The 25,957-nt window shown below is 36.4% G+C and overlaps 1 protein-coding gene across 13 annotated transcripts in view; it reads left to right on the top strand.

Annotated features, from left to right (window-relative positions):
- Fryl (FRY like transcription coactivator) overlaps window positions 1-25,957 on the top strand; it is a 230,725-nt gene that overhangs the window by 57,001 nt on the left and 147,767 nt on the right. For 12 of the 13 annotated variants that reach the window (XM_070012498.1, XM_070012504.1, XM_070012503.1 and 9 more), the window contains exon 3: window positions 2,595-2,725. The gene's annotated coding sequence lies outside the window, so the exon portion shown is untranslated. Of the gene's footprint in view, window positions 1-2,594; window positions 2,726-13,578; window positions 13,597-25,957 lie in introns of those variants that run through there. The other variant, XM_070012501.1, reaches the window with a different exon arrangement.

The raw sequence follows: 25,957 nt of genomic DNA on the forward strand, positions 1-25,957 counted from the left end.
GGAGTGAGGTAAGGCAGGCTGTTCCTGAGGGACTGTGTTTGATCTGAGGTTCCTCAAGGGTCACGTCTGGGCTGCTATTCTCTATTTGGTGCCTATGGAAACTTCTAGATCTGTACTCCTAATGCAGGAGGAAAGTCTTGCCTTTTAAAAAGCCTTCTGTTTGTTATTTAGCTATTTATAATATTCTCCTTATTAATGTCAAATACTAAGTGACATTGTTTTTATGACCATTTACTTTTTACACCAGAAACCACAGCATTTGTCATTTACAACAGAACTGCCGATAGGTAACCTCTCTGCCTATAGGTCAGTACCATAAAAGTAGCATTTGAAAAATGGGAAAAAAAGTAACATTTGAAAAATGTACTCTACAAATAAAATGTTCTCCAAATAAGTCAAGTGAGAGGACGATAATCCCATGTCAAATAATATGTTTGGAGACAAGATTAAAAAAAAAAAACATTCAAGGAAACAGGAACACCCTTTCTCAAGTGGGAAACAGACAAAACCTTTCTATACTTCCAATGCTGCTAAAAATGATAGTAACATATAAAAAGAAAGCCACAGAAGTAATATTTTCCAGGCTAGCTTAAAGGTGAATTTATTTTTTGAAGAGTGAAATGTTGAGAATAGGAAGGGTATTTGGTCTCCTGAAGAGGTATTGAAAGCTTGTGGGCATCAATACCAGGAATTCTTAAAATGAAAACAGTTCTATGATAGTGTGGCTCCAACAATAGTGAACCTATCAAAGTGTGACGTTGGAACTTATTGCATCCATTAAGTAATGAAAGACCTCAGTATAGTGGTAGGAAGCAATCCTAGTTGGAATTGTTGTTATATTCCTAAAACTACATTGTACTCTAGTAGTGAGTGATTAGTTTTGATTTGTCCCAGAAGACAAGATTGAAAAAAAATTAAATCTCAATAAATATTGCACAATGCATGATTGTATCTGTCTCATAAGACATTTTTTTTATTTTTGCATGAGCTTATTTGAGGGATAAAAGCTGAACCTAGTACAAGGAAATCAGCAAGAATTATGGCAGAATGTGGGTGACATATTGGTAATAGATATTTGATGGGGCAGTAAAAATTTGCAGCAAGTCTGAGTGAGATAGATTATGAACAAGTGAGAATGAATTAGTGTTTATATTTACTAGATTTAGAATTTGGAAAATTTAGTCTTAGTTATGATTTCGTAATACATAGCTCTTGAGTAAATGAAACATTACATTTTTATAACTTGAACAAAGGGATTTCAAATTGAGAGTATTTAGGTTTAAAGGTAACATTTCAGAGAATAAATGTTTTCCTTTGGGTTGCATATTAAATTGATTAAACAGGGAAAAAAACAGTAGGAGACTAGTGAGACTGATAGGAATTTCAATGTCAGTTTTAACATACAATTATTAAAAAATGCCAATACCTTTAATGTTAGTAAAACATAGAATGTGCACGATCACATGAGAGTCCTTAATGTGGTAAAAGGACAGCTCCCTGTGGCTACTGGGTTTATTTTTAGAAACATTCAAAACAGTAGTTCAGTCTTTGATCTCTAAGTTATTATATGTAGGTTCTGAAAAATAGACATCTCAAATATCTGTAGGTGGGATAAATATTAGGCCTAATTTGGTATAGGAACTGTTTTGTAAATCCATATTTTAACAAATAAAACAGTAGTGTATTAAATTTGTTACTGAATAAAGTATTATCTGAGTTCAAGCATTGGCTTGTAAAGGGCTTACAAAGAAATGCAGGGAGCAGGTGACTGGGGATGTAGCTCAGTGGTAGAATGTTTGCCTAACATGCACAGAGGCCTGGATTCAAACTTCAGTACCTCATGGAAAGGAAAAATTATAGATTAAAAGAGATTTAGAGGTTTTGTTTATATTTGGATAAGAACAAATGGTTTAAAAGAGCCTGGCACAGGTGGCTCCTTCCTGTAATCCTAGCTACTCAGGAGGCTGAGATCTGAGGATAGTGGTTCAAAGCCAGGCAGGAGGAAAGTCCATGAGACTCTTATCTCCAGTAAACCACCAGAAAACTGGAAGTGGCGCTGTGGCTCAAGTGGTAGAGCACTAGCCTTGAGCTGAAGAGCTGAGGGACAGGGCCCAGAGTTCAAGCCCCATACCTGACTCCGCCCCCCCCCCCCCCAAAAAAAAAAAAAAAAAAGACACAGAAGACATGGCAGTATTTGAGCACTGATTGGTAGGAATGTTATAAGAAATTGTGATGATTTAATAGCCAGTTAAGTCTGACTTAAATACTTACTGAATTATCAACAAACACTTGGAGGTCTCGGGTTTTCTTTTGAACAGTTCAGAGTAGAGGTCTATGAAGATAGAAATGGAATGTGGTTTGTGATGACTTATTGAAACTGGGAATAATGGGCATTCATGTTAGTACTCTCGGTAATCTTGCATGTTTGAAATTTTCTGTAGTAAAAACAGAAAAAAATGTAATATGCCTTTATTGGAAGAGGATGTCTTCAGCATAGGCAACTCTGGAATGTAATCAGAAGGGGGGGATATGCAAAACAAAAGCATTCTTATAAACATACTGATAGGTAAATGTTGAATTTTGTTTTTCTTCAGAGCCGAAGCCATTTATTTGAATCTTGGGATGACTAGCTTCTAAATGCTTAATTCTGAAAGCTGCCCAAGTCATAAAATCAGGATTAGATGATCCAAGTTACCACCAAGAAATTACAGACTCAAGTAACACGGTAAGATTATATAAATATTCTAAAGGCTAAATAATGATGAAGGCCTAAAATGATCTTAAAATGCTGTTTTAGCTTCTAGCTTCTTTTAGAAAAAGCTTCTTGATTATTAGGTTTTTAAGACTATGAAATGCCTGAGATAATTAATTAGTTAAGTGTCAAAGTGGCTGTGGATGACTGGCCTTACTGTTTTGGGCCTGTGATGTGGCAGCACAGGATAATGGAAGTGCAGTGTGGAGTGGAGCAGATCCACTCACCTTATGGCCAGGAAGTGGACAAAAAGAGAAGAGGGAGCCAGGACCTACCGTGTCCCCCATGTGATCCACAGTGTCCCCTATGTGACCAGGACTGGGCCCTACCTCTCAAAGGTGTTACCATCTCTCAATATTGCCAAGCTTTAGGCCAAGCTTTTCATATGTGACACATGTGGGCCTTTGGGAACATTGAAGATTCAAACTACAGCAAGTCCTATGTTGTGATCATTTAAGTACGCAGGTGAGCAGAGTTCTATGGCCTTTTGTCTTCATACTTGGCTGGCCAATAATGGGCACACTCGTTGGAATGCCATGCCTCTTCTCCTTTGCGCTGTCTCCGGGTAGGAACTCAGCAAGCTGATGCTGAAAAAGAATATGCCTTTTAAGTTGTTTATTTCAAGATGTGTTACATACATAGACTACTTTGTTAAATGGCCCAAAAAATTAATACGTAAGCTAAAAATGAAGACAAGAAAGGGAAGGGGTGGGGAGGGAGGGTGGGTGAGAATGTTGAAAGGGGTGACACAGATAGGAGGCGCTGTATTCCTAAACTGCATTGTTAAATGGTAACACTTTGGTACAACTACTCAAAACTAATGAAAATATTCAAAAAATACTTTCTCACTAAAGAAACCACAGGTGTTTATTAGGGATCAGCATCGGTAAAGAGGGCAAGTGGGATAGGATAGGGTAAAGGAAACAGAACTCCAGTGCAGGTACAACAAAGTTAGGCCAACCCTTCAGGGTCTGTGGTAGCTCTGAGAGTTGATTTCCCTTACTTACTATTGTAAGCTTGAAGACACATCTCAGTGCCTTTGTGTCTCGCACAGATCATTAAACAATCTGCTCAGCAAATGTTTGTTGCATTAAAAAAAAATATCAGAAAAACTCTGTGTTCCCTCTGGAACCCTAATGTTTGGAGCCCCTCTTGTCTTAGGTTACCTTATCCTTCAGCTCTTTCCTCTCTGCAAAAGAAATGCAGTTTTAAACAATGAGTTGACAGTGACACAGCTGCTTGCTGTGTATATTGTGTATGAACATAAAGGTAACTTCCCTTCCACAATTTGCTTGTGTAGCACACTACTCTGTCTCTGGGCTCGGTAGATAAGAGCAGACTAGCTCCCTAGATAAGACTCAGGCCTCTGTGCCTGAGGCAAACAACAAACCTAGGATATAATGACCATGAGATCATATTCATAAAGAGAAGCAAATTTGTCTTTCATATGACTTCCTTGTTGTTGGGGTTTTCTTTTTACCCCTTTTTACATAGAATTTGTATTTTACCTTCAAATATTCTCTGAGACTTATTACTTTATTACTACTTTACTATAAAGAACCTTCACATACCATCTTTTAAATGAACCAACTAAGGAGTAGTTGGCTATATAAGTAATACTGTAGCAAAGTGAAGATAAAAAAACGAAGTAATTTCGAAGTAGACCTTTCTTTGGCTTTTCTTTTACAACCATTTTCCAGATAGTTATAGAGATCTTGTATTATGTAAATAATTTCTTTCATGTTGTATGCTAGAAGAATGAGATTATAAATGTGTTTCACTAGGTGATTTTTGAAATTATTTAAATGTGTGTCTTGAAGTTACAGATGTGATTACTCAGGATGTTTCCTCTTTTTTTGTTCTCTTTGTTTCTTCATTTCCTTCTTGCTCACTTTGCCCCCCAGCAGAGGGCAGGCAAAGAAAGGGTCAGAGTTAGATAATAACTTCAGTTCTCAGTGTGTTTTATGGGCATTCTATTAAAAACTTTATTACATTTTTGAATGACATTAAGGGGGTAGAATCAGCTATTTTTCTACTTTAAGACATCTAGTGACAATATTTTGAAAAGTAAATTATAATGTTGGCTTCTGTACTTATTTAAATTTTTTTTCTTAATTCCTGGAGTTTAAATCCAGAGCCTTGTGCATATTCAGCAAGTCTGAACTACTTGAGCTATGCCCTATTCTTTTTGTTTATAATTACATGAGCTGGCCTTGAACTCAAGATCCTCTCAAATTAGCTGGGATTATGGATGGTTACTGTTATACTCAACCATACTTTGCAAGTTCTTCAATTTTATGCTCTTAGTTCTATTAATTTTTTTATTGTATGTACAGAGGAATTACAATTACCGATGTCAGATATTGAGAACATTTCTTTTGAACAGTGTCACCCCCTTCCTCATTTTCTCCCAGTTTTTTCCCTCCCAGTCCTCCTCCCTACCCCAAAGTCATATAGCTCATATCCAACCTATTGTCTAGTGAGTATCACTGCTGAAATCTATTCATTTTAAATTATCATTTTTTCTCATAATTCTTGTCAGTAATATTGATAATCAAATTGATCATGGTAAGGAAGAAGTATTGTGTTTAAAAGTACATTTGGAATGTTCATAATGTAGTATGAAGTTTTTTTCATATTCTATAGAAATTGCTTCTGAAGTCAGTAGATTTTCAAACTGATAAGAATTGTTTTTTGAATACGAGTTCCTGTTTCATGCTTTAGCTGTACGTTTATTTGAAAGGCACACCTCAGACCAAAGTAAATTTGTCTTTACATTATCACAGCAAATGTTTTCAAAGTCTTAAATGTTAAACTAGATAGATGCTGAGTACTTTATGGTCTCAATATTGCTGTTACCACCCATTGTACAAGTATATGTCTACACATAGTGCAGTTTTACAGTGGAAAACTCTTTGGTTTGTTATCAGCACAAACAGTATAGGTCCTAAAAATCAGCTTCCAAACAGCTGGTGGTTGACCTGCGGGGCTGTAGCACCGCCTAAATTCACATGACGTCTCTTTGCTCTTTGACACAAATAGTGTACCTTAACTTCCCATCAAGGAAGTTGGTGTAGGCACCTTTCTGTGTGCTTGTGGTCTAGTAATGGAAAAGAAGCTTCAAATGGATTTTTTAAAGAGAGTCGTTCCTCCCATTCTTTCTGGAGACATGATTTCTGAATCTGGGGACAGGATTCAGGAAAATTTCCCAAGATTAGTTAAGGTGCAGCGTCTTAGTATGCTTTCATCTGAGAAGATAGTAAGTGATCAAGACAGAAATAATTTGCATGGAAGTAATTGTGACAGATACCAACATCAACAATTAGGTAAGCTAAAAACACATTTCTTTCAAGAAGTATTTTGGGAAAGCAAAATTGTTTGTGAAAATATGAAATCTAGGGAACATGGGTCTTTATTATGAAAATCTTATTGTACTTGGTCTAAATTTTTAATATTAAATATTTTGCTTTGAATTTAGGGGAAGAAGTATTTATATTGTAAAGTAATGTAAAACCATTAATAACATTGGCAATTTTGATAATCTCTGGAAAATATTTTGATGAAGGATTATTGAAAAATGTTATTATAATTTGTAGCATATGTAAGTTAAAAATGAGATACTAAATTTTATATATCATTATAGAAATGACTTATATTTAATTTTTAAAAAGTCTCACTGTTTTGTTCTAAAGATAACAAATATCTAGAGTGAAAATATTGGAGTGAAATACTAAAAAGTATTTTAAGAACTGAGCAGTGTAGAGTGCTTTTCTAATGTGCTTGGCCTTGGGTTTGATCTCTATTACTACTGCTTAACCTGCCCCCTTCCCCCCCCCCCAAAAAAAAAAAAGTCTTGTAATATACAGTGATTATTTTGTATCATAGTGCTTTTGGCACAAAAATCAATTTTTTAAATGATCAAATGGCCAGCAGGTAGATAAATATTTTAAGTTTTAAAATTTCTGGTTAACAACACTTTTAAATGATCTGGGTGCCGGTGGCTTACGCCTGTACTCCTAGCTACTCAGGAGGGTGAGATCTGAGGATCACAGTTCAAAGCCAGCCTTGGGCAGCAAAGTTCATGAGACTCTTATCTCCAATTAACCACCAGAAAACCAGAAGTGGTGCTGTGGCTCAAGTGGTAGAGCACCCGCCTTGAGCTAAAGAGCTGAGGGACAGCTCCCAAGCCCAGAGTTCAAGCCCCAGGACCCACAAAAAAAAAAACCCAAAACAAAACAAAAAAACCACTTTTTTTTAAATTGTGAAAATACTGTACAGAGGGGTTACAATTACATGGGCAAGATAATGAGTACACTTCTTACTAAGCATTGTAGCCTCCTCCTTTGTTTCCCCTTCCAATCCCATCCTCCCCCACTCCCCCACCAAAGTTATAAAGTTTGTTTTCAACATAAGACTTGTATGTCTCATTGTTGCAATGGGTCCACCTGTATCCCTATTTAAACTATTTGTTTTTTCCCTTCCCCTCCACAAATTATAACAGCATCAAATACAGTGAAAGCAGGGGTTATACCGTGGAGGAGGGACATATAATGCAACAAAGAAATAATCTTATAAATGTGTTAGAAACAATCACATGAAAGAAAAAAACATTAAATACATATCTTTTTAAATGTGTACATATTTTTATTGATAGAATTTAAAAATTAGTTGGATTATTATCTAAATGTTTGCTGAACTTGTTTTTTTTTGTTGTTGTTGGTTGTGTGGCTTGAACTCTGAACCTGGGCACTGTCCTTCAGCTAAGATTGGACTTGATGTTTAAATGTAATATGATGTGCTTTCTTACATCTTCCTTTTTTTCTCTCTCTAAGCTTGATCTTTTTTTGTCTCTACCCTTTGAGCCATGCCTCTGGCCCCTTTTTTTTTTTTTTTTTTTACTTTATATTTTTTTGAATAGGGCTTCCAGTTGAATGGTGACCTTCCCACATATTCTTCTTTTATGCTGGCATTTTCCTTGTTGAGAATGGGATATGGCTTAATTTTTGGCTAAGCTGGCCTCAAACCATGATCCTTCCAGTCTGCCTCCTAAGTAGCTGGGATTAATGGCATGAGCTACCATACCCAGCCTGTTCTTACCTCTCCCACCTCTGCCCAAAAGAGTACCTTAAACTCTTGGATTAAATTAAATTTGAGGTAGATTTTTGTTAATTTGTAAACAGAGTCTCAATAGTCAAGATTTGTCATAATTACATTAATTAAGGACAAAACAAAACATAATTAGGGAGTACTAACAAATCTGATCTCTGTTGGAATTCCTAGGCTGCAGGGCAAGTTCTCGGTGGGGTGACCTGACCAGGTTTACTCTTTGGAGTCAAAATACAACTTTAGGGAACAACTTTTAAAATGAAAGGAGTTATGCAGGTATTAAAGTGTGAGGGCTTTGAATCTCAGGATTTGTTATTACCTTAGTATTATCCATGAGAAAAGTGGAAAGAGGAAGTGCAGTTTACTTTCTTTACCTACACTTTCCAGTGGCTGGGGGGTGGAGATAATTCAGGTGGTTAACCAGGAAAAAAAATGCATGGGACAGTTTACCTATGGGGTGTTGTAGGTTTTTATTTTTTCCCCCATTTAATGAAGGAGAAATTAAGATAGGTAATAAAATAAGGAGCTATTTTTTTCCAGAGCAAAACTGGTATGTAATCTCATAGCTGTATACTTGAATCAATTTTTCCTCAACTTTTGAAGTTTCTAAGGGATGTTAGACTAGATTGTCAGATAGATGAGCAATTGTAGTTTTGGTAGAGGATTGACTGAGAACAAGCCCAGCTTAGAAAATGTAGAAACCACCCTACTACTTTTAGCTGTAGAGTTATTTATAAATACTTAGGATTTCTTTGACAAATTATGTGCAGAGTTGATAAAGTGGGCTAGCACTTGGTAGAACTTTTTCTTTGCTCTTGGTATTTTATTTCTTTCAGTTTTAAACTTTAAACAGGTAAGCAGTCTAATATTAAAAACAACAACAGTCTGGGAAGGTGGCTCAATGTTAGGGTGCTTGCCTTGCATGCATGAGCCCCTGGGTTCGATTCCTCAGTACCACATAAGTGGAAAAAGCTGGAAGTGGTGCTGTGGCTCAAGTGGTAGAGCGCTAGCCTTGAGCTAAAGAGCTGAGGGACAGTGCTCAGGCCCAGAGTTCAGGCCCCACGACTGGCCAAACAACAACAACAACAACAACAACAACAGCACTATAGCCATTCTCAAACAGCCCACTGGGCACAACATGATCCCCTATCCTTTGGTACAGGAGTAATGAATGCCTGAAGCACAGTGCTCATTGTACACCCCCCATGTCACCATTTATGCTCCCAGTAGGAAGAGTTGTGAGCATCCTGAGTTGCCTGCTTTTTAAACTTTTTTATGCCAGTTATACTTATTATTGTGATTATGTAATTTAATTACCTATTACATAATTTGTTAAAATATGAAATTGATTTTTTTTTTGGGGGGTCCAGTCATTGGGCCTGAACTCTGGGCCTGGGCGCTGTCCCTCAGCTCTTCAGCTCAAGGCTAGCGCTCTACCACTTGAGCCACAGCGCCACTTCTGGCTTTTTTCTTTTTGCTTATGTGGTGCTGAGGAATCGAACCCAGGGCCTCTGGCATGCAAGGCATGCGCTCTACCACTGAGCCACCTTCCCCGCCCTAAAATATGAAATTGAAAAAGAATTGTTTTAGTGTTAGTAGAGTTGTGTGCTTTGGTCAGATACCATAAGGAATATGTGCTTGAATTAAATGTAGGGCAGAGAAGTATACAAGATTGTAAGGATTTTGCCCTTGGATTTGTTTTAAAATTGGAAATCATAGCTAATGTACCTGGGTCCAGATGTAGACAAGGAAGACAAATGACATAATCAGTCAACCATCCCAAAAGCCCTGTATTAGAGACTGTGGATTAAACAGAAATTTTACATTTGAAGCTAAGTTAAACTGTATCTCTTGAATTTTGTATTATTAAAGTATTTGCCATACTTAGATCCTTAGAATAAAGAAGGTGTCAAAAATGATTGCAGTGTGGGTTAAGTGATACAGGTCATATAGTCTTTATTTTGCTTAGGAAATGCTGAAACACCTTTCTTTTAGTTTTTATGTCAAGTCGTGATTATATGATCAAAGACTGATGCAGATCAGTTTAGATCTGGAGGTGCAGATCAGTGGTAAAGTACTTATCTAGCATGCATGAGGCTCTGGATTCCACCCTCCCACTGTCCCGCTCCCTGCCCTGCCCAAACATCCCAGACACAAATATCTCTTCCAAACAAAACCACAACCCAAACCTCTGATTTTTATTGATAACTATTAGTAGTTCTACAACATATAATATTAATTGGTCAATGTTGGTGCCATACTCCTGTCTCTGTATCCTGAGTAGCATGTGCCACCATGCCTGGCTGTTTTTTTGTTTTTGTTTTTTGTTTGTCTCATTACTGAGGCTTGAACTCAGGACCTGGGTGCTATTTTTTAACTCTTCTGCTCACGCTGGTATTCAACCAGTTGAGCCACAGCTCCATTTCCATAACATTGAGTTTTATAGAATTCTAAGAGGGGAAACTGATAAATTGAACAGGAAATAAGATATTATAATTATAAATAAAATAATATAAATATTAAAAGTGAAAAAAATGTATGAGTATCTGCTTTATTCTACCAAAATTTTAGAAGCTCATGTAGGCTTAACCAAATTGCTTGAATTTTTTAAAATCATAAAGTGTTAATTGCCATTTCATTGTTGGAAAAGTCAGTATTTGCTCTTTGTATAACTGTATGTTATTGCAATTCTGTTAGTTGTTTTAGAAATTTTAGTTTCAAAACACTTTAAAAATATAGTGTATTCATCCAGTTTACTTGTTCTTTTATAGAACATGTATCTTCTAGGTGAGTTCATTTTAACTGAGAGAGATCTTTCAGTAGGAAAACTCTTTTGCTTTTGAGACTCTTTCATTCTAATAAACAATTATAATTATTTTTAATACCATTTTGGTAAGTGAATAATTGTTTCAGTCACTTTTGCAAAATCATTAGAATAGACATCTTGAGGTATCATTTCCATCTTATTACAAAATCTTTATGACTACCTGGAATATTTACATTAATTAATGTTCATCAACTTTCTTTAGCTATCACAAGTAACCTAAGATACAAGGTATGAAGTGAAAACATTTTGTGTGGCTCACAATTTTAGAGGTTTCAGGTTTCAGTCTATGATTTGTTGGCCTTACTGCTCTGGACAAGTGACAGCACATCTTGGTAGGAGCCATATGGAGGAGCCCGATCAATCACTTATTTCTTGGCCAGGAAGTGAGAAGTAAGGGGAAGAGAGACAGTCCCCCAATCTCCCTTAGGGGCATGCCCCCAGCAAGCTGAAGAACTGCTCAGAGGTACCACCATCTTCCAACAGTGCCATGGGCTTAGAGCAAGCCTTTTTATGGAGCAAGATCCTCACTTCCCCCCTTTGGGGGACTTGGCAGATTCGAATGATAACAAATGGTCTACTGGTATCGATTGTTCTATGCTGAGCTTTTCAGCATAGCCGGCTTATCTAGGGTGAGCCAAATAGAATGGCACATGTTTTCAACTTCTATTTTAAAAGCTGCTGTTTATATTTGACTAGCAAAGAAAAGGGTATGCACAGACTTCTTAGTTGTATGTAATTGATCTTTTCAGTTTTGTTTTTGCAGAACATTAGGAGTTAAATTGCCTAAGGGTTTTGCTTGATGCTCCTGGTATTACATAGAGGAATATCATGCCATGCCCTTAAACAATTGTTATTTTTTAATTTTTGAGAAGGAGAATGAATGGATGGGTAATGAACAACCAAGTCTTCATTGAAGACCAGATGACAAGGGAGTGTTGAGAAAGTACTGGGAGATAATCTGACACTTCAGATGCTGGTAGTGTTTATTTTATCTACTGTAATCACTTTATAAGAAGGCCTTTTAGATGATTTCCTCAGATTACATGGCTGAATATTTTTAAAAATTGAGACATTTAACTATGGTTAAGAGTTAGGGTCAGGGCTTTTATTTCTTTGACTTTCAATTGAACCTGGAAGAAACCAACTGAAAGAAAGCATTTGTTTCCCTTTTAAGCAGGGATGGCTTCCCTCCTTTCCCTGTGTTGATCCTGAATCACTATCACGGGCTGGTAAAATGCAGCCATGCAAGCTAGGCATGGTGGCTCATGACCATAATCTTAGCTACTTGAAGGCTGAGATCTGGAGGACCTTGGTTTGTCAGTTTGGGTAGAAAGTTTATGAGACAATACCATCTCAATAAAAAAGCTGTTATTCCAGCTATATAAGTAGGAAGCATAAATAGGATTGTGGTCCAGGCCAGTCGGGCAGAAAGTAAGACTCTTATTTGGAAAATAATAGAAGCAAGAAGGTCTGGAGGTATAGTAGAATGCCTGCGTAGCAAGTGGGAGGCCTTGAGTTCAAATCCCCCTGCCCCCCATTTCTCTTGTAAAACAGCCATACACCACATGATGTCATGGTCAATAACAGATTGTACATATGGTAGTGGTCTCAAAAGATTATATCACTAAATGACAAGCTGTGTGGGTTTGTATAAATTGACTCTGAGGTTTGCACAAGGAAATTGTATTTCTCAGAATGTATCCCTATGCATGACTGTATTTCAATTCCTCATATCAGGTGATTTTCAGCCACTGTTCCATGTCTCCCAGAATCACTCCTAATGCTTTAGTTTTCCTGCTTCTACCAAGGTTCCTCTTGGACCAGCCTAGATTGTTCAGATCCAGAACTAGATTGAGGCTGCACCTGGTTTAAACGTAGTGTAGTACTCTATCTTCCTGGCTGATGGTTCTCTCAAGGCTCACTCTGCTTCTTTCTTACTTAACAAGCAAAAGGAAAGTAATATCAAATCCAAAGCAAGATAAGTGAAAGGAAATGAGAAAGATATATAAATAATTATCCATAAAGCATAGGAGACAATAATGGTGTAAAAATGGGCATAATAGCAAAAATATAGCAGAACACACTAGCTGGATATAGTGGTATGCCCAGCACTCAGGAGACTGAAGTGGGAGACTGCTTGAAGTCAGAAATTCAAGCCAGCCTGAACAACAAACTAAAAGTAAACAAAAAATATACTAAAGAAAGTAATGATGTGGTTAAATGAAGAGTAATAGATTAAGATGTAGTTAAAATGTATATGCTAGGCAGGTTACATAGAAATAAAGTGCTCTATAAAGGGAATTCAGGATATGCTGTACAGGCCAAGGGTTAGCCCCACCCAAGTACTAATGGTGGCCTTTGAGATGAGGTAACTTTAGATAGTCGCTGCTTGCAACTCCTGGTGACCTTACGAAACTGGAATTGTGCAGAGGAGGAGAAGTCTCTTGAGAGAATAGCCTTGAGGTGATTTCCATCACCCTTTCCTCCCAGTTCATTTCTCTCTTTTAGGACTCTTAGCTCATAATCTACTTTTTGGCTATGCCATTTAATATCAAAAGTATTGTTTCTTTTAGCAGTTAGTGTGGGTTCTTTGAACACTCAGCTGGTCTGGTTTGTGTGGCTACGCCTAAGGCTTAGCTTAGTGATACACAGTAAAATAAGCAGTCAAATTCAGTTCTTTGGTTCTAGTCCTTTATAGAGCAAGATTTTGCTTAACAAGAGCTGTTGTCAGTTGCTGTATTTAGCCCACTGATTTTTCTTTCATAACCATCCAGCACATTGCTTAGAGGGCAGTGGTTCATCAAACCCAAAACAACCTTCTTATCAATTTGTAAAGAAAAGGAGAAGACATCAAATTGAACAAACCATCCAGACGAAGGACCAGCAAACTTTTTCTACAAAGGGCAAGATGGTAAATATTTGTACTTTGCAGGCTTTATATCTCTGTCACAAGTACCCTATTCTAGCTTTGTATGGTTATAAAAGCAGTCATAGATAATTCTTATATATATATATATATATATATATATATATATATATATATATATATACACATATATGTATACTTAAAACATCCTAAAATTATTTGAAGGATAAAAATTCCTCTTAGCTTCTGGATTTTCCTGTTATGTATTTTAAAGTATATATAGATGTACTAGAAATGATATAAACAAGAGATATATCTCTATTCATGTGATTTTTTTTTTTCCCTAAGCTCTAATGTGCTTAATTAAAACTCTTCTAGGGAAATCTTACAAATATGGATTCTGAAAAAAAAAATATGGCTTCTGATTTACTAGTTTAGAGTGAAGCTTTAAGGAGTACTAAAATTATGAAGTTAGGCTCTTGAAACAGTACATTGTGGTGAAAGTTAGCCAGCCATAGTCATTTTTCTGTTTTGGATTCATCTATTTGGTGGCAGTGGACAGTCCCTTCATCTTTCTAACTCTAGGTGTGTTTCTTTGCCTCTGTTTTTGGTGACTCTTTGTTTCCTGGTTTCTACTCTTCCTTATGGTTCTTACAACCATATCACACCCTGACTAACCCCTTTGTTTTGAAACAAGAGTGTGATATCCAACTGACCTCTCACTGATTGATGATTTACTATGCTACTGACAGTTGAGGACAAGTATAGAAAGACAGGTGTGGCTGTAGGTGAAGAAGGCCTTTACTTTGTGAGCAGTGCTTCCTGGGTAAGGTAGCCATAGGTCTGCCCAAGTACCGGGTAGTGTGGTGTGTTCCTTGTTCTGCTGAATGTCAGCAGTGCCAACTTCATGCTCTCGGCAGTAAATCTGTGTTCACTCTATCTGTGGTTCATTGAAGAAGTTTATTTGTACTCTCTTAGTTCAATTGACAAATTGTGATATAGATACCCTTTTCTATTCCAAACATCTAGTGTACATGTATTGACAGTGAAGGTATGTTAGTATTAATGATTCTAGTTTCTTTCATGCTATATATGTACATAGATATGTACACATATGTATGTATCTATGAATACATAGTGTGTTGTAAAAATATAAATTTAGTAACTAAGAGCTTTTTGAATAGAAGTCTTAAAAATCTAAATTTTTATTTTTATTTAAATTTTTTATTGTTATTATAAAGGTGATGTGTGGAGGGGTTACAATTGCATAAGTCTGGTGAAGAGGATGTTTCTTTTTTGACAATATCACCCCTTCCCTCTCTCTTCTGGTTTTTCCCTCTCATCCCCACCCTAGATTTTTATTAATATCTTAAAAGTTACTGTCTGAAGTTTTTAAGAGCTCAACAATACATTTTAAATATAGCCTGAAAACGTGGACTTTTGCTCATGTAATAATCTTAGTGTTGTGCCAACTGATAACAAATTGGCATGGCTGTGACGGTAAGGAAGAAAGCATGATTACAGGCTCTGGTTTTTTTCATTTATAGCAGAGGAAGCAATTTTTTAAAAAATGTGTGTGAATGATAAAAAAAGAACTAAAACCAAAAGCTAGGAACAAGTTTGGCTATTAATAAGGTCCTGTGTCAGGACCTTGATGGTAATTGTACCTTATGGCATACAAAAGAAATATAATTGCTGTTCCATAGGTTTCCACTCCTGAAATGATAGTGCTGAGTTAAAATGACTTTTACAGGCTTTGTGTTGCTAATTTGAATATGTTGTTACATTGCTGGACTCTATGGAAATCCACTTAGAACTATGATTAAATATTTGACTAATCCTTCTAATATATAAGCAGTTAATTTTGGACATGACCTGAAACCTTTTTACTAAGAATTCTTAGGACTGCTTTCTCCCTTAACACTGTAGGTTTTTATTTGTTTGTCTTTCATAATCCTATATTTGATATACAGTCTCTTTTATTTTTCCTCAGTTGATGGAGTGTACTAATTTGTCGTTATTATTGAGTAGCACATACTTGAAAATAATTCATTATGTTTCCCCTCATGAATAGAGAAGAAGTTCTGAGAGCTTTGAGGAATTGCTTGTATGCCTATATCTGTTCCCTCTCTGTCCTTGTCTCTAGGCCCCACATCCCTTTGTTCTCTAGATTTAGCCAAGGCTAAGCTTACCAAATTTCATTTTATTTTTCTATGTCTGATAGTTTGGGATACCATTATTTCTTGAGATACTAATATGAGGAATAATCCATCCATTTCTGTTCTTAAGAATGAGTTATGAATTAAATTTTATTTTAGAGTATTTGGAGTATTATATTCTAATGAATTATATCTTTCCAGATGAACCCAAATTTCATTATTTATCAAGGACATCTTGTTCAGACTCCCATCTAAATACCAATATTGTATTTGGTTCACTGAGATTTTTTTCCTAGTGTATCTTGTTTTGATGTAAGGAAGTGTACCTTTGTCTACTTTCCACTGAAAAATGTAAAACAAAGTGGTTAAGTCCATGAATTTTTACAATTTTAAAAGGCCACAGACTACAAGAAGAGGGAAGGAAGCCTGCTCTCTAACCTACAGTAGGGCTACCACAGTTGTCATTGTCATCTCCACTGTTGGCCATGGTACCCTGTCTAGGTCAGGAGGAGCTCCAGAACAACTAATGACCAGAAATTGTGATTTTTCTGAAAAACAAAGCATTCTTTAATGTATTGTTACCCAAAATGCAAGGAGGAATATAGTTGAAGGAAAATATCCAAGTCAGATTTTTCTGCTTTGCCAAGGATAAGCTATCAAAAATAATTTCAGAAGCTATCTTTTCATGGTGATGCTATCAAAATATACATGTTTATACAACTTGGAGAATTCTGACTTCATAGAAAGTATAAAACAGAAAACTTTCACCTTTGGTTTTCTGATAAATTTACAGTAAGTTTTAGCCTATTTCTTGGTTTCTATGATTAATTGGCAGGGAACTCATTGGAAGAATAATGGCAGTATCATTATTTGATAGTAAGGGATTGAGAAAGAAATTGGAACACAGTGGGAATTTTGCTTGGTCTTCTAAAAGAATTATTGGATGTGTATGTAATTTTCCCTGTGATTTGGATAATAAAAATTTGAGAAGAGTTAGAAAGGTAATACTTATTGCATTAACTAAGTAGTGCTACGATGCTTGTGACTGGTAGTTGAAATAATAAGACAATTTGATTTATTGTTTTTATTTTAAATAAAATTCAGAGAAAACCATGCTTGTCCACATGAGCTGTTGAAGTAGTCTGAATTCAAAAGAATAGTTCCATTTTCCTCAGCCCTGTGTTTACAGTGAATTTCTGATACAAAATGGAACTCTAAAATAAGCCCTGAAATTTATTTATATATTTGGTTCCCAGAGGAAATAATTTGCCTAGGATATATGTAATTTAGTGATTGGCTGATTAGATAGAATAGAAATTTCAAGTTCTGATTTATTCTTTTAGATCTACATGGACAAGTTTAAACAGAAGAAAACCCATTATTATTAAACCTGTGAGAAAAATCATCAATTTAACCCTTTCTTTCACAGAAGTTACCATAATCAGACCTTTGTGGCAAATAGTTATGTTCACTTTTGTAGTTTATACAGTTTTACTAGGAATGAGCCTCAGTTGTCTTTATGGGGCATTGTAGCTAATGGTATTAGTAGCTTCTAAATCTTAAGTAAGGTTGGCTCAATAGAAATAGAAAAAAACATAGCAAAATATCTCTGGCTATATATCCTAATCACTTGTCTGTTGACATTAATGGCCTTGTTTGTTTGGATCTTGAACATGGTACTCCCTGAATCTGTTAATAGTTATTTGATGAAAAGAGGACTATGCTGTCAAATCACTTTGGGAAATACTTTCCATTAGACAGAAAAATAAATCATTTCTATAAAACATTGAGTCTTTTGCATGTTGATAAATTGTTAACATAAAGAATGAGATGGTCTAGGCAGGGCTTTTGACAGGGGAGTACCCTGTATTCAGTCAACATCTGAAGGCATTTGTATTTCCTTAGACCAAGAAAAACCCTGCTCTAAACTGATGCTAAGATAATGTCTTATATGAAACAACAGTGTTGTGGAATTAGGTTCTATGTTGGACAGCCCTTGAATCACTTATTTGAATTGACTTTTAGGTCTGTTTATGAGGGAGCATCTCATTCTTGGGCTACCAAAAAGAAACACACACACAAAAAACACCAACAACTTCAAATGACCTGCCCACGAATACCACTACCGGTGCACATTTCTTAATGAATGTGATTTGCCTTTTCCCCTTAGCATATGGCACTTGTACATTGAAAGATGTTGTGTTAGCAAAAGTAACAGTGAACTGCTATGAGGTCCAAACACTTTCAGTTTGATATTGATATAAACTATTATTTTAGTTGTGAATTGTTTCTACTGTTTTGAAGAACTTGTAGGCTTTTTAACAGTATCTAAGTTTAAATTTTTATTCTATGGAATACAGTTTACAAAGTGTCCTGTATTTGAACAAGTTAGTTTTCATTGTTTGCTGACTTTTCGACTGTAAGAATTTCAGGGTAATTAGGTGGCATAGGAAGAATAGAAGACCGTATGTTTTAAAAGCTGTCCCATTAATATAATGGAGTTATCTCTTTTGAGTAAGTTGCATGCAGCAGAAAACTGTCCTGAGCTGGTCAGTTTCAGAGGTGGATGGAGGCTCAGCCAGTGCTCATGACATCATCTCTCATTCCATTAGCCAGCATTATTATCTACAGTGGTGAGGGAGACTGGACTCTGTTCATTATAGTCATGCCCAGAGCCTCTGCTCACTCTGGATGCAGGGAGGGGTAGAGAAAATGTACTACCAGATCCCTAGAGGAAACTGACTGGTGTGGGGAAACATCACTGATTTTTTTTTTTTTTTAGTTGGGGGAGGGAGGATCACCTATTAAAAGACGAGATTTACAGATCTTTTGCATTGTTATTTCCAGGGCCCTTAGTGAGTGAGAATAGTTAGCATCCAAGGGCAGCGCTTCCTCCCTTCTGTTTACTAGCAGTAGTGATGAACTGAAAGCAGCCAAAGGGAGGCTCTGCTTCTCCAAACTGATAACAGGGACATAAACCGAGAGGATAATTTTGGCCAGGTGCAGGTCTGCATAAAGAAAGGTGAGGGTGTCCTTCAGGGCACTTGTACTAAACTTGTGAGCTTTAAATTCAACGGGATGGTTCATCTGCATTCAGAGCGCTTCCCCTATACTTGTGCGTCACTGTGAGACTGCATGGTAATGAGCCAAGGCACTGTGGGCCAAACCTCTGCTGCCTGTGAGAGGAGAGGGGACAGCAGCGTGGAGAGACGGATCGACAAAACCGCTGCTGCTGCTGCCGCCGCCGCCGCCGCCGCCGCCGCTGCCCCTGCCCCTGCCCCTGCCCCTGCCACCGCCTCGGCTGCCTCCGCTGCTCTTGCAGCCCATTGAGACACGATGTTGAGCCTACAGGATTCTGTGTTTTTTGAAATTAGCATAAAGTCCTTGTTAAAGTCCTGGAGCAGCAGCTGTGAGTATACCTTCCTCAATGGGGGGACTGCTGAGGTGTGGTGATTGTTGCCATTCTTTGCATGCTTTCTCCTAAGACTCAGACAAATAGAATCAAAGCTGTTGAAAAATACCGTGAAGAATGTTTTTGAGTGACCATCATTAAGGTAGTTAGACAGTCTTGATGCACACACCTTGGGCAGGTAGACTGTCGGTAGTTTAATTCTCTCTGACTGAGATGTGCTAGCCTCGATTTTCTGGTAATGTGTGTCGGTGCATGCAAAGTTTCTTATAATTGGGCAAAAATGGGGGAAATGAAGATGGTGAGAAGTAGGTATAAATTTCTGCAGGGTAATCTGACACCAGTACTATTCCACAGTTCTGTCAGCATAAAATACATGTTTGAGGCTACAGCAGCTAAGGCATCAGGCTGTTTAATAGAAGATTTTCCCCCTATTCTTACCATTGAAATTACAATGTAAACTACTCATTACATAGAAGTAATTTTTATGTGTAGCGCATTTTCTGATAAAGAACACTTATGATGATGTACTTTTATTTCAGAGTTCAGTTAACTCAGTAAAACTAATGCCACTGGCTATTATCCTACCCACAATTCCCTTTCTAAAATGTGAGTTTGGCAGAAATATGAATTTTCTTTAGTTTTTCTAGTCATTTCCATGATACTTTTTTTCTGACGATCTCAAAACACTTTAAAAATTATTTATTACCTGAGTTTGTGTGCTTTTTTTGCCGTAATTATTCAAGATAGTGCATTAAACAAACTCTGGTTCTTTGCTCTTGTTTATTTTGACCATAGAATTTTGAAGTATAGAAAGTCTGTGACTTTTCCAAGGTCATGTGGAGAACTGGAAGAAGAGCTCAGTTGTTCTCACTCCCAACTGTGTGCTGGTGCCCGAGGGAGCTAATGAATAAAATATAAGAAATGAAATTTGCTTTTTTTTTCAGTTCTTTATGAAAATATTTATTTAGTGTAGTTTTGTTTTATAAGCAAATAGTATCAAAGACCAAATGTTGACCTGAAGAAAACGTCTTTAGAGATAAGGCTTTAATTGAATACAGTTGGAGATTTGTAATATGCCACACATTCTACCTTTTTTATGCCCTTTCCTTTTTGATCTTTAAGTAATTCTCCCTTGCAGAGATATTTTGTACCAGATGGCAGAAAAATGTTAGTCTTTAAAAAGTTTTTAAGTGAGTATGTATAGTTAAAATGTTGAGAGAATTATAACAATTGACCAATTGAACTTAAATACTTTTACTAGTTCAAAGGAAGCTAGTAATTTAGAATATATTTTTGCTGACGTATATGAGAGTATATTTGCTAATATTTCCCCCTTCTCCTCCGTCTTCCTCCTTCTTTCATTCTTACCGTGTACGTACCTTAAAATAATGAAATGAATTGAAATAAAGCTAAAATTAACAGGTTCTTACAGAAAAGCAGTTTATTATAATACCCCAGAATTTGGCCTTGTAAACTTTAGTTTGTTTAGATACTTGTCAACACTGTAGTTGTTTTGTGGCTATTTAAATATTTCTACATGTTATTGTGTGGACCCTGTAATCAGCCACAGCCAAGTCTTACTTAGTCATATTCTCTGAATCCAAGAGTGAACTGAAAACAGATGTTAGCAAAGCCTTGAATTTTAGCTTTTAGTAGTAAAATGATTCAGTCTGTGGGCATCACATTGCCCTTGGGCATTCCTAGTACATCTGTACTTTTTACGGGTTTAAAGTACTACATTAATATTGAAAATAAATTGTTGGTATCAACCAATGTTTAGTTAGACCTTAATCATATTTCCTATAGCCCTGGAAAATGAGAGGTTCTTTTTTATATCAGCAGCTTGTATGAATGTCTTTTGTATTTTTAGTTGGCTCCATTGAATTAAAGAAAAGTAGGGTGGGAATTAAGGCATTATAGAAAAGGATGGTAGTTAGCCTTTTCTTTCTAGGGTGTTTTTACAGCCGTAACATGAATCACATTATAATTGTTGAGCATATACTGTACTGTAGTAGATAGAAGGAAGTGAGATGTGATTTTCGTCATCTGAATTTATTTAGAGACAAAATATCATGGAAAGTTACAGTAAGGAAGTTGCATGAGTGATGATGTATATGCTTTCTGACTTAGGAGATAACTGTTAGAGATGAAAGGAACAGGAAGTATAGAGACAGAAGGAATCCTGTTAAACACAGGGATCTCAAGAAACTTAGAGGGAAGGGTCTTTTTCAGGTTTGAGGGTGAGTAGTTGGATATATCCCATAGTGGTATACAGAACTGAGATCCAGCCTTCCTAAACCAGAAACCAGTAGCCAGTCAATTCACCCTTCACTCTATATCTTTTAGTCATTGTCTAGGAGTTGTTACCCAAGTATCTAAGCTTCCTTGCTTTCTTTCTCCAGGCTTCTGTCGCTATAGCTTTGGAGTAATTTAGAGCCCTCTCTTCACGGTCACCTGGATCAATGCTATTACATCCTTGTATGTCCTGATGTGTCTTCCAATTGTTGCAAAAGGATTCTTTTAACTAATTGCTAAAATATCCCTCCCTCACGTTAGTCTTTGAGTCCTCTATGAAACAAAGCTTTTCCTCTTTCAGTCCTAGCTCATTTGTCATCTCTTCTCTCACTCTGTTTATCCCATTCTGAGAGCATTCCGTGCCTTTGTATTAGCTGCTACCTGTGCCCAGAATGCACCTCCGCCTCTGTCTGTTCACAATGTATCCTCGGAGTCCTGTCTGTTTCATAAGAAATTTATATTTATCTTTCACTACCCTTCCTGGAGTCAGATTCTTTGAGTGCTTCATCTATTCTGTGCTTCACTTTGAACGTCTTGACGCCACTACCCTTACTTACCCTTGTGTCATTACTTTTACTTGAGTGTAACATCCTCTGGGGTGTAGGTTGATTGTCTTTTTGTTCTTGTAAGTTTAAGAATCAGTTAAGCTCTGGGGAATGTACAGCCAACTAAGAAATTAGATACGTTTGTAGAAATTTTTGTTGAAATAAAAAATAACAATGAAGGTAGGAGACTAAATATATGATCCTTCTTTTCCTTTTTGATTATTAATATTACTATACTGTGATGCCTCTCAAGGGAACAATTCTTGAATCAAGAATGCAGAAAATTATACCATAGTGATTTAAAGTTATTTCATCATTTAGCAAATGTTTCTATTTATTGTGGGGCAACCACAGTAAAACCTGATTTATTAATAGCCTTTAAAAAGAAGGAAATGAAAAAATTTTCATTAAGTAAATTTGTATATTTTAGATCTTGCCCCCTACTTTCCAAAAAAAGAAAAATCTAATTTTTATAATGCAATAACAGCAGTGTATACGATAGCATATTATAATACCATTATATACAGTATATATTATAGTATTTATAGTGTTTCATCATTGATTATAATAATGTTTATTTGTGAGCTCAATTTACATGGCTTGTATTAGGCTAGATGGTACTTTTCTATTAATTGTGATGCCCTCTGGTTTCAGGCCTGCTTAGTTGGCAGAATGTTGATGCAGTGGTGCTGAAGTTTGATTAGAGTTGAGCTTATTTTTTTCAGTAACAACAATGAAGTGACATTCATATGGCCTAAATTCAGGATTTTGTCTTTGTGCCAACAGTTTTAGGCATTACTGAATCAGGAACATTCTGTTAAACCAGCTGTGTAGTGAGGATGTTATCATTTAAAAGATTGGCTTAGTTCCCTAGAATTGATAAGACAAAACATGATTTGGTACTTAGATCCTGTCCAGTTATTATCTGCAGTGTTAATTAAGTCCACAGATGCATGTACTGTCCATATAATATATCTTGTAACACTCATAGAATTTTGCTTACATAATTTTATATAACTGTATTTTGAAGAACTTGGTTTTTCTGCTCAGAGGCATAGGATAAATTATTGTTTTAAAAACTGTTTCATGGAAGTGGTGCTGTGGCTCAAGTGGTAGAGCACCCACCTTGAGCTGAAGAACTGAGGGACAGCTCACAGGCCAAGTTCAAGCCCTACAACCGATCAAAACAAACAACCCCCCCCCAAACAAACCAAAAATTAAAAATAAATACTTTCATAAAGTAAGGGTAAGTCTGGTAAGGAACTAAATTACATAGATAACTTGGATTTTTATACAATGAGAAGTTACAATTTTTAACACTCACTTCACTGTGTATTTGGATTACAAGATAAACAGTAAACCTTCATCTAAATTTTAGTTAAGATTTGTTTGTTATTTAATTGAAATAAATCTTGCCACTTATTGGTTTGCACGATATATGTATATCTTCTCACATTATATGTGCATATGAGCATCTCATGTAATAATACAAATGTGATGAGAAGTATTACTATTAAAAATTTCTTTGTTATAATTTATATGCCATAAAATACATCTTTCTAAAATCTTAAGTTTGCTAGTTCTTCACATACTTACAAAGTTGTGTAGCTATTACCACTAATTGCAGAACATTTTCATCATCTCCAAAAGAAGTTTATGTCATTAGATACATTACATAGAGGTGAGTTTTTTTGGTGACTATCTCCTTTTCACTATATATTTCCAAGTTTCATCGATGTTGTAGCATGTATTGATACTCCATTATTTTTATAATGGAATAATATTCCATTGTATGAATATATTTTTTGCTTATTCATTAGTTGACAAATATTTGATTTTATAAGGAGTAAACTGGGGGCTCAGACAAGCAATACCATGAATACTTTATGCCCCTCAACTCCACACACACACTTTTTTCCTTTTCTTTCCTGTTTACAGTGCTTGGGGTTTGAGCAGAGGACGTTGGGAGTGCTAGTTAAATGCTCTACCACTGAGCTTACATGTCCAGCTCCGAATTCTTTATCTACCTAACTTCACTTAATTACTCAATTAAACATTTTTCCTAATGAAGTGGTATTTAAGCAAAATCTAAAGAAGTACCTAACAGTTTGGAAGAAGGGTAGGTGGGCAGAAGAGATAATCAAGAGTGAGAGGTAGAAGGAAGTAGCCAGTTTCTATGGGAGAAACAGCTCTTGGAAGAGTGATGAGAATGAGGCAGCAAGGGTAGGCCACAGTGAGAACATACGATCTTGAAATCCTTGTTACTAATTTAGGTCTTAATCTTAAAACAAATGGGGACCCATTGATGAAATTTGTAATAACAGTTGCTGTGATTTCAACAGATTTCCATCTTTAATGGGATGAGGGTAGTAGAAAAGGGGTAAAAAGATACACAATATTCAGGGAGAGAGGATGTTATTGTAATAGACCAGATATGGGAACAAGGTTAAAGAAATATAGAGCAATTTCTTTATTTGCCAAATAAGTATACTGCATGGTAGGTACTCCTTTTATGCCCCGTACAGAATAGCTCATATATCTTAATCATGGATATGGGAAATATTTAAGTGGTAGAAATAATATATCTTGGGAGATGAAGGAGACTGAACTATGTTTTATAAAATCTTGTAGGGTAATTTTTCATTCCCATTGACAGTAATTTCAGTGATAAATCTGTTGAGAATTAATGTTGGCCATAGTGGAAAAAATCATCTATTGCTTAATACTAACATACTTTCTTTCCTCAGAGAAATCTGAGGAAAGAAATACTAGACAAACCAACTAAATGCTCTATAATTGGGAACTCTTTGTGATGGTCCTGAAAAGTATATTTCCTGGATATAGACAGCATTGAATTTGGGAATCATAAGCCTACTTATTTCACAAAGACGATTTTTTTTCTTTTTTTTCAAGACTAAAGATTGTGTGATTATTTATTTGGCTTTGTGACTTGCTTTTCTTTGCCAGTACTGTGTCTTGAACACAGAATCTGTACACTATCCTTTAGCTTTTTCACTCATGCTAGTACTCTGCTACTTGAACCACATCTCCACTTTCAGCTTTCTAGTGATTAATTGGAGCTAAAAGTCTCATAGATTTGTCTTCCCACGTTAGATTAAAACTGTCATCCTCTGGCTGGGAAGGTGGCTCAGTGGTAGAGTGCTTGCCTTGCATGCATGAGGCCCTGGGTTCGATTCCTTAGTACCACATAAGCAGAAAAAGCTGGAAGTGGTGCTGTGTGGCTCAGGTGGTCACTGCTAGCCTTAAGCTGAAGAGCTGAGGGACAGGGCCCAGGCTCAGAGTTCAGGCTACACAACCAGCCAAAAACAAAATAAAACAAAAACTGTCATCCTCAGCCTCCTGAGTAGCTAGGATTACAGGCTTGAGCCACCAGTACCTGATGATAACTAATAATATGTATATTTATATGTCACTCTCCCCTCCCCCCCCCCTTTTTTATTTGTGCTGGTCTTGGGGCTTGAATGCAGGGTCTGAGTGCTGCCACTGAGTTTTTCGGCTTAAGGCTAGCACTCTACTGTTTGAGCCACAAGTTTGCTTCTGGCTTTTCTTAGTTAATTGGAGATAAGAATATTACAGACTTTCTTGCCTAGGTTGGCTTCAAAACATGATCCTCAGATCTCAGACTCCTGAGCTGCGAAGATTATAGGTATGAGCCACCAGCACCTGGTCATGAGTCATTTTTATCATAGGGAAACTATGGAAGAGAAGAATGATTCCAATAAAATCACCTTAGTAGCTAGTATTTTTAAAGATAAAGTTATTGATTGATTTTGATATTGATGATGCAGGCCATGGTTTGCTGTTCAGAGCTGCCTGTTGTTGGAATGTATTGGAAACAGCACCTGCTCTGTGAACTTCATCTGAAAAGAGGGAAGGAGAACTGGGGAAAATTTTTTGGGAGAATATAGAATATTACTAGGTTTGAATTTATGTAGGCAGGAGAAGAGTAATGGGTTACTTTATTTAAAGATGGG

This window comes from Dipodomys merriami, unplaced genomic scaffold, assembly GCF_024711535.1.
Source record: "Dipodomys merriami isolate MVZ:Mamm:240054 unplaced genomic scaffold, mDipMer1.0.p SCAF_9, whole genome shotgun sequence".
NCBI classification, from domain to species: Eukaryota; Metazoa; Chordata; class Mammalia; order Rodentia; family Heteromyidae; genus Dipodomys; species Dipodomys merriami.